At 36.9% G+C, this 16,131-nt stretch overlaps 1 protein-coding gene across 1 annotated transcript in view; it reads left to right on the top strand.

The window, feature by feature from the left end:
* Positions 1-16,131, top strand: part of Gpc6 (glypican 6) — a 1,004,917-nt gene that overhangs the window by 214,231 nt on the left and 774,555 nt on the right. The gene's annotated exons all lie outside the window — the stretch shown is intronic.

The raw sequence follows: 16,131 nt of genomic DNA, 5'->3' as shown, positions 1-16,131 counted from the left end.
TGAATTACAGCACAGGGGTCCATGTCTACAATATGGCCATGACATAGTCCTATCCTGTTGCTTTCCAGGGTCCCTTTCATGAGAATATGGTATGTGTGGGAGAGGGAAGGTCTCTAATGCAAGGATAAGCAAAGGTATCTGTAAAAGCCCAGGTTGTAGCTATTTTAAGTATTATGAGCCATATAGAAGCATCCTGTCCATATTGAAGACATGAGAATTTATATCGCAGATTTAAAATGTAAAAAATCATATTTTACCCCTTATGGAATACAAAGCAGGGATTTTGTCACTGGGTCACAGTTACTGATCCTTGCGTTTAGAAACACCTTTCCAGGCCTTGGTTAGCTCGGCATTCCAGGCAACTACAAAATGATGACTGATTTTTTTTTTAATTTCAATTTGTTTATTTTTTTGTTGCATGTATGTATGCACATGTCAGTGCCACACCATGGGCACTAAGATCAGAGAACAGCTTGTTTTAATCTGTTCTTTCCTTCTGTCTTATGGAGTCCTGAATATTGGTTATAGGTCTTTAAGCTTCATCTCCTACTCCATGAACCACTGCGCCTTCTCAATATCGTAATGCCCATTTGTAAGAGGCAGGGAGCTAGCTATACCTTCTATGTTCAGGTTCAAGAAAGGTGGTAATTCAGCAACAGACGTCAGCAAACTGCTGCATTGCATAAAGGCAGGAGGCACTTCAAGTAGAAAATCCAGTGTCAGCCAAAGCATGTTTAGGCTTTTGGCCTGTATTCAAGGGAGAGATGGAACGAAGGGCAAGGGGACTTTACAGTTTTCAGTTAGACGCTCAGAGATGCTGACATGCTTCCTAGTGCATATGGCAGGCGCTTTATAAAAACCTTCATTAGGGGAGGGGCTTCTGGGAACTGTGACCGCATTATGATGTTAGGATAATTCTCTCACTGCTTAGCGTATCTTCAGGTGAATCAGCTTTCCTGAGGGTTGGTTTTCAGAGGAAGTGATTGACAGGTCCAGCTACATTAACTCTGAGAAGACAGTAGTACGCAGCGTTCTAGTGTCACATAACTAGGCTAGAGGTAGAACTCAGATTGTACGGTTTTGACCAAGAGCAATTAGATTTCCCTTACTGGACCTCTTGAAAATATCATCATTTTCTTTTCATATATTTTAATATGTAAGGAGGGGCAGTTGTGAAATTCCCTTTCTGTAGTTTCTGCTCTATGAGCTGTTCACTGAATGGAATGAGTAGGTAGTCTAGAGTTTTGGTCACACCCTCACAAATAGCTTTCCAAGCTACATGTAAAATGAAAAAAAAAAAAAAAAGACTGAAAAAACAGATGAGAAACTAAAGCCCTCAAGCACTGTGGCATTGCTGGCTACTGGCCAGGACAAAACCCAGAACATTTCCAGTTTCTGGCTAAGGAACAGGTGACTTTCTAAGTTTCCTCCCTAAACTGCTTGATGTGTTTCTCTCTCCTGTTAGGATTCTCCCATGTGCTAGAAAGTAGGAACCAATGGTACAGAGGTAGGTGCGATTGTCTCCTATAGATGTTCCTTCATGCATATACCATGCCTGATTCTAAAGTCTGTCTTAGTGAAGTCATGGTGTGTGTTGGGTGGGGGATACCTCAGCTGAGAAGATCCAGGAAGAATTCTAAGTAAAAATAATGCAAGCTCTCTCAGTTTTATGAAAGTTCACCCCTTGATTGCTTAGAAACTCAAACTGACTATATGATATACATTGTGTTCTAGAATAAAGCTTGTTAGAGCTTGTGGCATATTTGGCAGACAGTGGTGACATTTGCACATTAGAATAATAAATACAGGATATAATCTCTTCAAATTTGGAGAGATACCATTTTCTATTTAGCTGCCTTCTGTCTGATATAGTGTTATTCAAGGACAGACAACCAAGTCTTTCTTAACTACCTCATCCTCGCTCTCCTTTGAATGCTTAAAAAACACGAACTGACACAGGTTGTGCACCCCACCAAGAGTGGTGGTGGCTCAGGCCCATACCTACTCACAGAAGCTTTGATCAAAAGAGTTGCCATGAGCTTGAGACCAGTCTGGGCTTCAGATTGAGTTTCAGGCCAGCCTGGCCTAAGATGTTAGACTTGTCTCAGTAATAACAAGTATAACAAATAAAACAATATGCTTTTTACTTATATGTTAGTCTCTGAGCAAAATAACTCATCAAATGAATAAATAAGTAAATAAATATAAAAATAAAAAATGAATTAAGTATTGAAGGAACACGTAAAGTTTTCCGAGAGAAAAAAAAAAGAGGTTAACAAAACAGCAGAAAATGGCCTCTAATTTAATAATATATTAAAGATGAGAAACAGGAAATAATGAAAACTGCATGCGTACTTGGGTAATTGTTTTCTCCGTGGTAAATGACTAGAATTGCAGGGTAAATACACGCAGTGGCTGCTTACATTCAGTTTCATCATACATAATAAGTTATATGTTTTTCATAAATTAGATATTCAAATTTAAATCGTGAAAGGAGCAGAGAAAAATACAGCAGTGCAGAATCTGCGCCTACGGTAGTTATTGTGAGATTCTGAGAGCAGTATGGAGCACAGCGCCAGGCTGACCATCGCCTATTTTGATCTCGGGATCCTTCTTGGGCCACTGAGTCGGAGAACTTAACATTGCCATCACGCTACACATTCCCCTCAGTGACTGCTATGGGGTCATGCATATTTCTTTGAGGTTACAAATATTTTGGCAACTGATCACATATTACAAGACAATATCTGTAGATAGTGAAATGGTAAACCATTTTGTTGGGTCGATTAACAAAGGCAGATCAACATAAGTAGTACACTAAAGAGGAATAGGCATTGCACTTGGTTAACTGGTCCACTGACCCCTGAACAATAAATTCTAGTCTAGAATTAACTCTGCTTTCCAGGCTCTGGGTTATATACTTAACGTAATTATTAATTCAATTATCATGTTTCCTCAAAAATTCAGTAAAATAGTGCTGCTGTCTTCAGTAGTCTAAGGACTTGGCAACAGATAGTAAGAGAACTGGAATTCATACACACACCAAGGAGTATTCAGGGCAGGCTATGTTCCCCATTTGAGGTTTCCCACATATAATTCTCTGTGCATAAAGACAGAGTCTTGTGTTTGTATACTATTTCTCACAGATTAAAAGCAATAAAAGTAATTGCAGAAGAAATTGTATTCAAAGCCTAAGTTCTACTGTGGATGTAGCTTCAACATTTTCTGATTTCTTTTCCTCAGTAGTGTCTGCTCTCATCTTTGGGTTCCTGAATTGTCATCTAGTGTTCTAGCTACATCATGCCTATATGAAGCTATAGTCCTATGTCACTTGCATTGGAATGATTTTCACATTGCCAGGCTGTATGTCACAAAAGGAGAAATAATGCTTTAGATAGAGACTAAATCACAGTAATCAGTAAATATTTAAAAATAGTCTGTTTTCATGAAAATAAGCATGTAATGATGAAATGGGGAGGCTAGATCAGACAGAAAGGGGGACACCAGGGCCAGGGATTTTAAATTACAAGGTAACATTATAAAATGGTAAAACACAGTCAGTACATTTTTAAATTCAAGGTCTATATTTCCTTCCATCCCTTACTGATAGCTCATATTATTTTGTTCTTCCCCTTAGAAATGTACCAGATAACAAGATCTGAAACCCCAATCTCTGATTGTCATTTTTAAGTAACCACTCTTGATATCGTCACTCTTGAGTCTGTTGTGTAGGACACGTATGATTTCTTTCTATAAAGCTTAGGGCAGTATGACTCAGTTGTCAGAGGTGGTACACTTTGTAGTAGAATTGGTATCAAATGCAAATAATAGTCATGTCCACTTTGAGATCCATATTGAACTTGTCAAATTCTTATTAGTAGGCACATAAATGCGCCTACCAGTCAACCTAATTATTCCTTGACAAGGCTCACAGAAATTAGCTAATCTACTCATTTCCAACACTCCCGTTCAATTTCAACAACATTTGAACAATAAGATACTCTAATCATGAACAAGTAGAGGTTTTGAACCATCCAATGTTAGTCTTACTCTTGTTACCAGCACAATAACTGAACACACAGGCTCTTCAATTATCGATTTTACATTAAAAATGTGTTCATTTCACTCTGACCTTTATCATGAGAAAACGTTGTCAATTCCACAGAGACTATTCGTGTCATTTCTTCTGCTCTAACTAGCCCTGTGCATACACATGCACTCAGCATTCAGCACAAGAGAAGGCCTGAGTTGCCAGCACAACTGTTACCTTGTATAAAGTATGAACACAAGAACTCTTGTACTACTAAAATTTTTCGAAAAGATTTGGTGGTAATTTATTATCGCTCTGCCAAGGGAGGTGGCCTTACATGCCCTGAAATTATCCTTATACCTTTATCAAGATGACTAAAAGATCAGTGTTGCAGTCACAAGATTAATAATAAGGCGTATTGCCATGGGTCACCAGGCCACCACGAGCAAGTTTCTATCTCCAACACTTCAAAACAAAAATAAAATAAGCGATTATTCAAAAATAATGACTGTCTCAATATTTTTTTGCATTCAATAAGTGTTTTGAGTTGGTGTGAAATCAGCCTTCATTATTTCAAAACTAGGTGCTAATGTTGGGTTTTTCAATGAACAACAGATACTTGATTCATGGAAAGTACACATATAGATATGTACACACCATATAGGATCATGCTGCTTCTGATATCACTTTTCTTATGCTCTAATTAGTACTTAGAAAAAGCACAGCTGGGGGTTAAAGTTTCCTTACCACTCTGGAATGTGAGTAACTTTTGTAATTTGTGACATTTGGACACGGCTAAGTGTGAATCTGCTAAGCAGTCTCCTCACACCCTGAATTTTGTGTCTGAGGCCACTGTAGCTTCTTGTTAATTTATTCAGTAAGAAATGGTGAAACACATGCTTAGATCTTTCTTTTGCTTAAGAGCACTGAGTCACTTAGGCACACAGGGTAACTGAGGTACAGTGAAAGTCCTGCGTCTCTTCTCTCTTGTGACTGTGCTTTAGCTGAACCCATAGATCAATTACTCCCTTAAACCCTTCTTCAGCTATCTTGTTTCTTGGAAAAAAGAAAATCCTCAGAGTACAGAGCTTCATACTGAATGGGAATAGTTTTCCATGAGGGGAAGACAACATCTTCAGGGAGAATAGATAAACAATTTATGTGACCACTTCAGTCCAGGCCAGATCTGAGACGGTAATAGGAAGGACCACACCTTGAAGAAGATCCATCAATTACAGATATCCCTTATTCTCTGTTGAAAAGTAATCAACAGAGAATCAAGCAGAATCGTTAACAGGAACATGGAATTCCAGCATCCTTGTTTATGTCTCTCCTCAGTGTGGACTCACTGGGTAACTCATCTCTCTGCTTTTCACCCTTGTCTCTAATTGGGGAACAATAAGTAATTTTGAGAGGCTGCCATATCTACTAAACTTTTACATAACAGTGTGGTTGAATTGATAGTATATCTGTTATTTACTGTTGATATGCTCAAAATGGTTCAAAAATGGAAAGGTATTGGACAACATTTAAGCAAATGGGATTTTATTTGTTAGCCTTAAAATACCAGACACAAACACCACTGCTATTTTTATGGACTAAGTCCCATCATCATGTGTAGTGGAGAGTCCTAGCAGGCCCTCAGCATTCTTGCTTTCCATGCTGACTAGTTTGCCAGATTGGCTTTCTTTATTTAACTGTTCTTGCTCTATCAGTTACAAGTGGTGTGTATATGCCATAAATCTGAGTATCACACAAAATATCCATCAAGTGTATTTAATACATAGTATTTACAATGCCTGTTATTTTTGTGTTTGTTTGCTTGTTTTGCCACACTGTGTTTCTATGATCAATACTGTAGCTGAGGAAAAACCAGTATTTGACGTCATGTCTGAAAATTAAGTGAGAGCTAAGAAATTGCTAGATTGAATTCAAGGCCAGGGTAAGGTTATTTCTGAGATGAACAGCTTCACTTTGAGATCAACGTACATGGGGATACCTTCCCCAAGAGTCCAGGCCTATGGTAGTCTTCCTGTCCCTTGGCAGGACTCATGTCATTAAGTGTGCTAGGTCCCATTGGCATTGCTTCACCATTAGCTAAACTATGTGTTGCTCATTTCATTAAACTCAGTAGAGTATGTGGATGGGGCCTCTTGCACCTCTGTGACACCCCATAACTACTTTGGACTTAATGCTTTCTTTCATTGATATGAAGTGTCAGACAAATACAGAAAATCCTCACATCATGAATATTTTATATTGCCTCATCTTCTTGTGCTGCAGGCACAGAAAAGCTCTTCTGAAACTCTGGGCGTACTGGCTGAATGGCTCCTGTTATTTGCGTATGATGCTCTGTTGATATACCTGCTTCTTTGGTTTTGACATAGTCATTTTCAATTCATACACTGACCTATTAAATATTGATTTCATAGATTTGTTATTCCTAGCCACATTTCTCTAATTCCTCCCTCACTTCTGTGTAATTAATAGCACTTCTCATGCTTTTGTCCAAAATACTATCTATCTCACTTAATTACTTTAAAGAATACTTTTTTATTTATGGTTTTTAAACTGTATTATAACCTTCTTAGGGGTGAAATTTGAGTGTCACCTATCTTGTACCTTGGATGAGTCTATATACTGTCTCTGAATGGGCACACCGTTATAGTTATTCAAACTGATGAATGTGTGATTGGCTCAAAAGCTAGAAAAGATGGAAACAGTAGTAACAGGTCATTAGTCTTGAAGAGGATAACTGACAGAAACAGTAACAGCACTGAGCTCCTGCAACTTCCCACAGCACCCTAGCATGCTGAACCTGACTTAGTCCTCCAAGCTTCTGTGCAGACTGGTGCTTGCTACTGGTGCGTGAACAGACATGGTGAATGCAGTCTCTGCATCTAACCATAGGCCATCTTTTCAACCCACAAATCTGCCCCTCCCCCCTAGAATGTAGCATGAACCAGCGTGACCAGTTTAACAAAGAGTACAACAGTGTAATGTGTTTTGTGGCCATTGTTTACTCCAAATTTGATTTCTTTATTTCAACTTTATTACACATTTGATATGCATGCACTTGAAAGCAATGCAAGGTTGTGCCTGGAATTTAGATGACATACAAACAGCATACTGATATACACAATTTATATAGATGAAGTTAATATGACTTCACAGTAGCTGCTGTTTCATATTAACTGTGGTCTAAGATGGTGTTGGCCTTAGTTCAATCTTCTTCTAAGCAGTAGTTATTTTCTGTACAGTCACTATACTCTCCGTCTGCTTACTAAACTATTGTTCCTGAGGGGAAATTCAAGGCTGTGTTCTTGTGAGCCTTGGCCACAGCACCTTCATCAATTAATCCTTATTTAACATTGTCTTATGTGTATTTATTTAAAGACACTCCCTTTGAAAATATATCAGTCTGGGTGTATGCACACACGTGTGTCTATGTCTATATACTAAATATACATCTAGGGGATGCCCATTAGCTTCACACCTACAGCCATTGGCTGTCACCATAACTCTATAACATTTCTCCAAATGACCCTTACACAATACTTTCCCTTACTAAGATATGTGTCTGTTGTCGTGTTCTTAGCAACACTAGACAGCACCTTAGCATTGCACTTGGGAACCATTTTAGGCAGCAAAAATTGCCAACATAAATGACAGAAATGTGGCACAAACTACACTGGACAGCGGAGGCTTGTTTGCAGTTTGAGAGACAAAACAAGACAACATGGAACTTACCCTCACCTGAGAACACAACCCTCAGGTGACTTGAACTGGTTGGGGAAATTAGTTCTGGGATGGATTTTCAATTCTGAAACATTTCAGTGAATGAACAAAAGCAAAATCAGAATCTTCAACCATAACGGGCTGACCTAATATTTATTGCAAGATAAACTCTGTGTTATCCATGGTAAGCTTTTGCCTTGTGCACTCACTGAACTCTTCTTGATGTGTCTTTGCACACTCTTAAGGATGTTCACACTCATTCTCGTGGCAGACGGTTCCTACTTGATAGTCTCTCATGAAGGGAGAATGCTGTTGGTGGAAGTTTCGTACATTTGTGTTTCTATATGGCTCAAATCTCACTCTAAGGCCTCTAGGAATTATTCATGAGGTAAGATTAAAGTTAGTAGCTCTCATCTCAAGCATTTTGATTTGAGCTTAAAAGGGGGCATTTGCCAGATTTGGAGTCTTTGTGAATTCCTCCATCTTGAGGAATGTTGTACTGCTCTTGTTCAACAGGCCAAAGAGTTCTCTTGGTGGTTAGCTATTAACAGGTTGTTCAAACTGCCATTAAATCCGCATGTCTCAAAATTGGAAGGATACAGATCAGCTGCTCAGTATGAGGCTGCCTTACCAGTGAATGCTCCTTCTCTAGAAAGTTTCAGCAAGTATGGTGGTTGCAATAATTACTCTGGACTAACAACATATCTCTTCAATCTCTAATACTCTTGGGGTCTTATAATTGAACCTGGACACAGACAATGCTTCCATGATGCATTGTGTAAGTATTGGAGTGTATTTATTTATTTATTTTTATATCCTTGCTATTTTCTCTCTTCATGAGACTATAGAATGTGCCTTTCAAATTTGGAAACTATTCAGAGTCCAGGTGAGGACTGATCTATTTGCATCCTCTGTTGGAGAACCTAAAGAAGGCTGAAGAAGAGAACTGAGTGGGAAGTGCCAGTCTTGAGAAACTCTTCCGTTATCTCCTGGAACCATGGGCTGAACTAGTCATACTCTTAGATCAGAACAAGACTGTCAGTTTTTCTTTCCCTTGTCTCTCCACCTTTCATTTTGTAATTTATGACCTTTTAAAGCATTCTCCTTATCTAACACCAGAGCTCTCATATGTTCAACTCCTCAAAACCTTTAATCAGATGACTAACTCGCTACTGCTTCAGCTCCAATACAGTAGATGATGGAAATATTTGCCACCGTTGAGAGACAGTCCAAGAAAATAACGGCTCGGCTCACTTAAATGTTTGTTCCATTAAGCAACTTGAACCCTCCATGTTCAGAGTCGATAGAAACATAAAATACCTATATTTTATAGATCATAAGAATAGTTGTAAATATTAAGTATCTGGTTGTAATAAATGACACAATGTGTGTTTACAAATATTGTTTGCCTTTTTTTCATTTGATGAACTTATACAGACAGTAGAATAAAAAAATCAAAAGAGTATTTTTATCTCATTTTATTATGTGGAAAATTACCACGTTTTTCTTTGGGAGAGTGGTAGACAGTAAGGTGTGAAATATTTTTATGCCTAGTAAGAGTATAGGTTAAATAATTTCTCTTTACCAAGTGCTACTTCTCACTGAATATATTTAAAATCTCAAAACTCAAAAAAAATGTGTCAATTAAAGTTCTACGAGATGTAGTAACAAAAGAGAACTCTAACGTGCATCTACTTGAAAAGCAAGTATTGAGTAGGTAGCTGGGCAGCCTACACTGTTCTTCATACTATGAATTTAGTTTCTTGTCCTACTCAATTACATTTCATGAGTGGAAGAAATCATACGAACTAAGTGAGAAAGTTATAGAATAGTCAGCTCTCTATAAATACTGAGGAGAAATAAGCAGGGTAAGACTGCTGCCAACTTTTACTTTACCATGGTAATCATGGGCAAGTAATATGAATACAGTTGATAATGTGTACAAGCCTTAAAAATGAGCAAGTTCGAGGGAAGAAGACTGGGTAAGGAAAGGGAACTGCATTTTGGTATGGGGGGGGGGTGAGTGCCAACAGAAACAACTAACTATAATAGAAGGTGTTGGAGATCAGGCAATCAGTACTTCAAAAAGAATATATCAGACACAGGAGAGTAAATACTTGAGGCTGATTCCAACTCTGTATGTTTAGACAATAAAAGGACTGGTGTGTCCCAGAAAAACAAAGGTCAGGAGAGATCAAAAGCAAGTCAGCTTTCAGTAGGGGCTGAAGTCATCTTTGCTTGAGAAACAGGACCTTTAAAAACCCTTAAGAGAAGACCAGATTCAATTGGACTTTTCAAGAACTACCTAGATTCCTGTCCTGAGACTTGTTTTGGGTACTGTGTGTGGAATAAGGGATGCACAGAAACTGCAGAGTGCAATGTGTCTACTTTATTTAGAAGCCACAAAGAGCCTTCACAAAACCAAATAGTGTGACTATTTTAGAACAGTATTCAGAATCTAAGTATTTTTAGTTTATTTTAGGAGAGGACAAAAATAGACCATTTCTAGTAGAAATGAAGGCTGGGCTTACAGTATCTACTCAGTGAAGCACCCTACAGTGTGAGGACTAGCATTGGCCTGCGTTGGGGCTATAGATGTTGATGTCAGTGCAAAGAATCCACTGTTCTCGCAGTCCTTTGGAGCATCAGACAGCTTGTAATAGAGATACTGTCTGACCTATAGAAAAATGATTCCATTACAAAGATGGAGAATGAGCAAGGACACAAACTTAGCAGATAAGGAAGACAAAATGATCATTCCTCTGTCTTGGTCTACTCAGTTGGGCAGAGAAGCGAAATTTAATATATGTTTTTTGAAGAATGCTTATAAAGTCAAAAGACATTGTTGGTTTTCCAAGTTCACTGTAATTGTACAATGCTAAAGGTGGAAATATAATAATGTGAACTGTTTACCAGGTAGCACATCATTTTGACACATTAAAAGATACTTCCAAAATGAAGTGTGCGCCTCAATTTCTGCACAGACCAAAGGGACATAAAAGTTAAACCTTAATCCTTTGAAGGAATTGTGGTCCTTCATCTCACCAAGGAACACATTACGCCTTACTTTTTTACTAGATTTTAATTCCATTGAGTAAAAAAGAGCAGGCAACACTTTTGCTTACTTTCACTTTCCATTGATTCCATGTCCCGGACAGAGATTGCTTATCCACCAAGGTGATTATTTCCTCATAGATTTGGTTAGAACACTAGTAGATCTACCAACAAAACTTGGTGTAAACAAGAGTTCCTTCTCAGGCGCTCACAAATACCTCTAGGATGTAGGCTTAGCGCCATTTTCTGTGCACTAATAGTGAAAGGCATGCAGGTGTTTGTCATTGAGAAAAAGAGTATTCTCAAATATTCATGAAGTGCCTGCGATTGCATTTTAATTTACTTTAGGAAATTGCCTGTTTTGTTATTCATTTTTGTTTTGCATAATAGTTATGACAGCTCCAGTTGGTTTCTGCTTCTGAGGAGCTTGTGCAGATGTCCTTTCTCAGATATCCATCACACAGACTTCTCCCTTGATTCAAATTGAATTCCATTCATGAGACTGTAATTTACACTTTTAAAGCATATTTTTGTTAATATACTGGATTCATTAGAATGGCATTCTTTTCAGTTCTTGTGAAGTTAGTTTTTTCCGATTTAAACTATTTTGACATAATTTTGGTTTGGAGAAGGAAGAACGTACTAGCTATTATTTTAGGTTATGTGGTTATTTTAAGTGGATCAATTTTAGAAGGAAATTATATTTGTGGGTAAATGGTAGGTCATTTAAAGAAATTGGCATTATCCAGAAGTGAAACAATAGCATGATAAAAATATTTTTTATATTTCTATATTCCACGTGTAAGAAAAGAAGTGTCTGAAACATCAGGCATAAAATTAAAAAAAAAAAACCATTGAGTTACCTTTTGTAAGACATACATGAAAATCAGATTCTTAAATATATTACAGTTCCAAGTGGCTACTTAATTTGAGTACACTACTTTAGGTATTCTTGATTATTGTATATTAGATGCCTATCAGACAGGAATTCACTATTATCTTATCTAAATCTAAGATATGGTTGTAAACTACATTAAACTTTACAAACTTAATTTCCTAGTGTTCTAAGTCTTGTTCTCTTCTCAATATAGTTCTATTGAGACAAGTTTTAAAATTTTTCTACAGCTCTCTCATTTCTTTTTTTTTTTCAATGATTTGTTTTTAGTGTGTGCGTTTGTGTGCATGTGCCATATTTGTGCTGGTATTTGAAAAAACAAGAGCATGGTATTAGATCTCTTGTATGTCCAGAATTGCTGGTGGCTATAATTAGCCTTATGTGAGTGCTGGGAACTGAACCCAGTCCTCGGGAAGAGCAGGATGCACTTTTAGTCATTTTCCTCTTCCCAACTCTTTCCTTCATAATTCAACTGATCGCTTTAGACTATACTTTACTCTTCTCAATGGACCATTTATTGCTATCCACCCCCTCACGCTGTAGATGTCCCTGGAATTTTTAATCTGTGATTAGGTTTGAGTTTCTACCTTCTCGCCACCCACAACCTTATGTGATTGTAAAATGTAGGTATTCAACAGAAATTTAATCAAATCAAATTGTTGGTTTTTGCTATGAAAATCCATTGCAAGTTTCCAATTGTTTTCTGATAATGTTTGATTTTGATATCAGGATTTTTTGTCTACCTTTATGATTGGTAATTACTCAGTCGGTATTTGCAAGGTGACAATTATCCAGCGCTGATTTTCTGAATTATTAAAACATGACAGAAAGACTCTGAAATAGAAATCCACTTTGAGGAGTTACTGCTCTGGCAAATTGCTAACCTCTGAAGTGAAGCAGAGAACACAGGAACTGTACACATGAATGAGTGGTCCAGTGTCAGACTTCCCTGTTTAAACCTGGGTCTGTCCATAGATGTTCTGTGGGAGATTTAGCATTGAATACACCATAGAATACAAGCTTAGAATACCAGCCCAAGGGATTATAGTTTAAAGTCAATTTTGCCAAAAGAAGGACTTCTAATGGGACATGAATAAATAATAAATACAGATTATAAAACTCTTAAGACAGGATCCTAGCTAAATAGGCCAGCCATCATTTGGTATAGAGTATTGAAGCAGGGATATATCCACTAAGAATATCATTCATCTTACAACACATTTCATGTCACAGGTAGATACGTGCAGAGGTCATTAGAACTTCTCGAAAATATATCAAGTCTGCTTTTTATGAGTTTTTCTCGTTGTTTCTTTTTGCATTAGAATGGGCTACATGACTAAATTTCATAAAGAATGAACTACACTGATGTTCCTAATGTCTACTTGGATGTTTTAAAGGCCAGAGTATACTTTGCCATCAGAAGGCTACTGATCATTTTCAAATCTTCAGTGTCCCTGAGGGTCAAGGCTCCCTGCCAACTGATGCTTGGTATTCTGTCTTACTGTGAAATAAACCTTTGGGGATGTGAATTCTAAAACTCACATAGCCCATTGATATAGATATAGGACTGAAGATCTATCTTTTCCCAAAATTCCTTTGTGATTCTCTCATCCCTACTGGTCCATGGAAGCTGTTTTAATCATAAGAATTAAGCCTCCACAAACGTTCTTCATAAGAGACAAGTGACCTCTTCTTTCTTTCTTTCTTCCTTCCTTCCTTCTTTCTTTCTTTCTCTCTTTCTTTCTTTCTTTCTCTTTCTATCTTTTTCTTACAGTCCCCTGGAATCCAAAAAAAGATGATTACAAAGTCCTGGAACTCTGGTATCTGTCTCGTATTTCTTGATCTTCAGGACTTTAAGAAATTTTGTTACTGTTGCTTAAACTGCTCTATCCAGTATATGTTTATATTTGTCCAAACTAATTACAAACTCTTCACCTTAACAGTTGTATAGTTCTTTAAAGTAATACATGCTTCCTATGAAAAATTAATTTATTGCAATTGAAATTTATTCAGCGAGTACTTTTGGAGGCATATTAAGAGTTTGATCCAAACTATATTAAGTATTAGCTACAGAAATAGAGAAAATTACATAAATGTTATGTACCTTAAAGTTCTTTGTGTTCAAAAGAAGGCAATACTACTTATTCAAGAGTATTTTCTTGAGAGCAGAATGATTAGTTATGTTATTCACTTAGAAGAATCCCCCAAACAAAGTAAATATCCACAATGTGTTTATTCTTATCTTTCTACTAAGTACCCACTAATGAGAGGGTGATGCTTCATGGGAAAAATAGAAGTACCAGTCATCTCAGAAAATGACACATCTTCATAAATTCCATATAGAAACCATGAATAATAACCTTCTTAGAAAACCAAAGAAGAGAGTCAGTACCTAGCAAAACTCAGAGATTAACATATGTCGTTTCTCAGGAAACTCCCAATCTTGTAAAAATCCGTTTCATAAAAATTCATCCAAATATCAGTCAGCAGGATTTCATGACAGAGATAAAACCCCCTCCAGAACTCAGTCATCAGAGGCCTCCTCTGTGAAAAATTCAGCAGCAGCACGTTTAAACTTTTAGAAGTCAGTGTGTGCTTTAGAGGAGTTCTCAGCCAGAGGAGCCAGAGGCTCGACATCAAAGGTGTATCCACCCAGTCCTTATGCTGTTGATCTTCTCATAAGTGTGGACTTTCCACATCACCTTCTATTTCTCATGTCTCGTTAGCAAATTCAGACTCATACATCCTTTTGGATGCCAGATCAGAGCCCATAGTACTAAGCTTCTGAGTTTATTCTGCTCTTCAAATATGAGCTTGGAGTTAAGCATTCTAGAATAACTATGCAGTATCATATGCTAACCGTGATTACAATTATCACATCTCTTTAGCCAAGGTACAGACACTGATCATTGGAAATAGTATATGTGAATTTTTTATTTGGTAGTCATAGTTCATAAATACCAATAAAATATTTATCACTGATGACAGCGGGATCCTGTGTGGCAATATAATAGAATTATTAATGTTTTTAGAAGTAAGGAGATGTAGCCTTCCAATATGCAAAAAAGCCAGAACAAAATAAAACATTTTTATTCTTCAAATCCCCGTTCTCTGTAACTAGTAGGCTAACAGTCACTGGAAGTTTAGCTATCTGTGGACTCAGCTGAGTCTCTCACTGTGGAACATTTGGTGTGAGTGAAGAATGTTTCCATTAATCTTTGAGCTTCCAGGGATCTCTTTGGATCACACAGAAAATATGTAGTTTGGTCAAGCCTTTTATTAAGAGAAAAAGGATGGAAGACTTGGTACTCTGTTGCTTGCAGATCAAAGTGCATCTTAAATGAAAAGGAAAATGAATTCTAGTGTTATTTTGCTGTATTCATTGGCATAGGATTATTGCATATTGCTTTCACAGGACTATAAGGGGGAATAACTAACACAAATGGATGTGTATTGCCTATTTTTAGATATATGTCATATAGAGAGAACCAAAATAAACATTACTTTAAGTTTCAATTTTGTGACTTGGAGAAAAGTTAACTTCAAGTCCATTTCACTGGATCTTATTGTTTTATAGTCATATTCTGGCAAATGGAAATATGAACATTCCTATTTGTATTTAACATATTGGTGCATTGTAGAGTTAATATTAATAATATTTAAAGAAGCATGAAGGCTTAAGTTGGAGATGGTACTACATGCCCACCCCAACCTTCAAGAGAGAGAGATAATTGTATCTTTGTGAGTTCGAGGCTAGTCTGATTTATTTAGTGAGTTCCATGTCAGCTGCCATTACACATGAGACTGTCACAAAATAAATAAACCAAGTATCTCTGACCCCATTTTTCCTAGTGAAAAAATACAAAACAATAATCAAAGCTTAAATGTTTAATATTACAGTTACTTTCTGCATAATAATGCCTTAGTTGAAGAAATAGAAAAGCAGAATGAAATACTTTAATTGCAGGTAATTAATTTGTTTTCTGTTTTCATTATGAATTTTTAAATAAGAACACATCGTGTATGATAATAGTACATGTTTAGTTTCATTTCATTGGGGACAAACAGCCTTAACAGCACGCCACGTTTTTTTAGAAAGAATATATCTGAGGATCTTCATATGGGGTTCATGTTAGAAGTAAAAGATAATTGTATGTTACAATCTGCGTTATACAACTTTCCTTGAGAAAAGCAAAAACCTGAAAATTCACTTTTTATAAGAATACTTCTACAGGGTTTTTAAGAACTGAAATAAGTCTTATCAGCTAACATTGAAGAACTGTATTAAATTGAATTTTATAATGGTACAGTGGAACCATCCTCTGCAAGACATATTTGACACCTTAATTTTCTTTCCTATTTTGACATGGAAAGTATCAGCCCTTCATTCATCACGGATCATCTTGAACTTCAG

This window comes from Arvicanthis niloticus, chromosome 3, assembly GCF_011762505.2.
Source record: "Arvicanthis niloticus isolate mArvNil1 chromosome 3, mArvNil1.pat.X, whole genome shotgun sequence".
NCBI lineage: Eukaryota > Metazoa > Chordata > Mammalia > Rodentia > Muridae > Arvicanthis > Arvicanthis niloticus.
The sequence above is the reverse complement of the archived record's forward strand: the minus strand, read 5'-3'. Positions and strand labels throughout refer to the sequence as shown.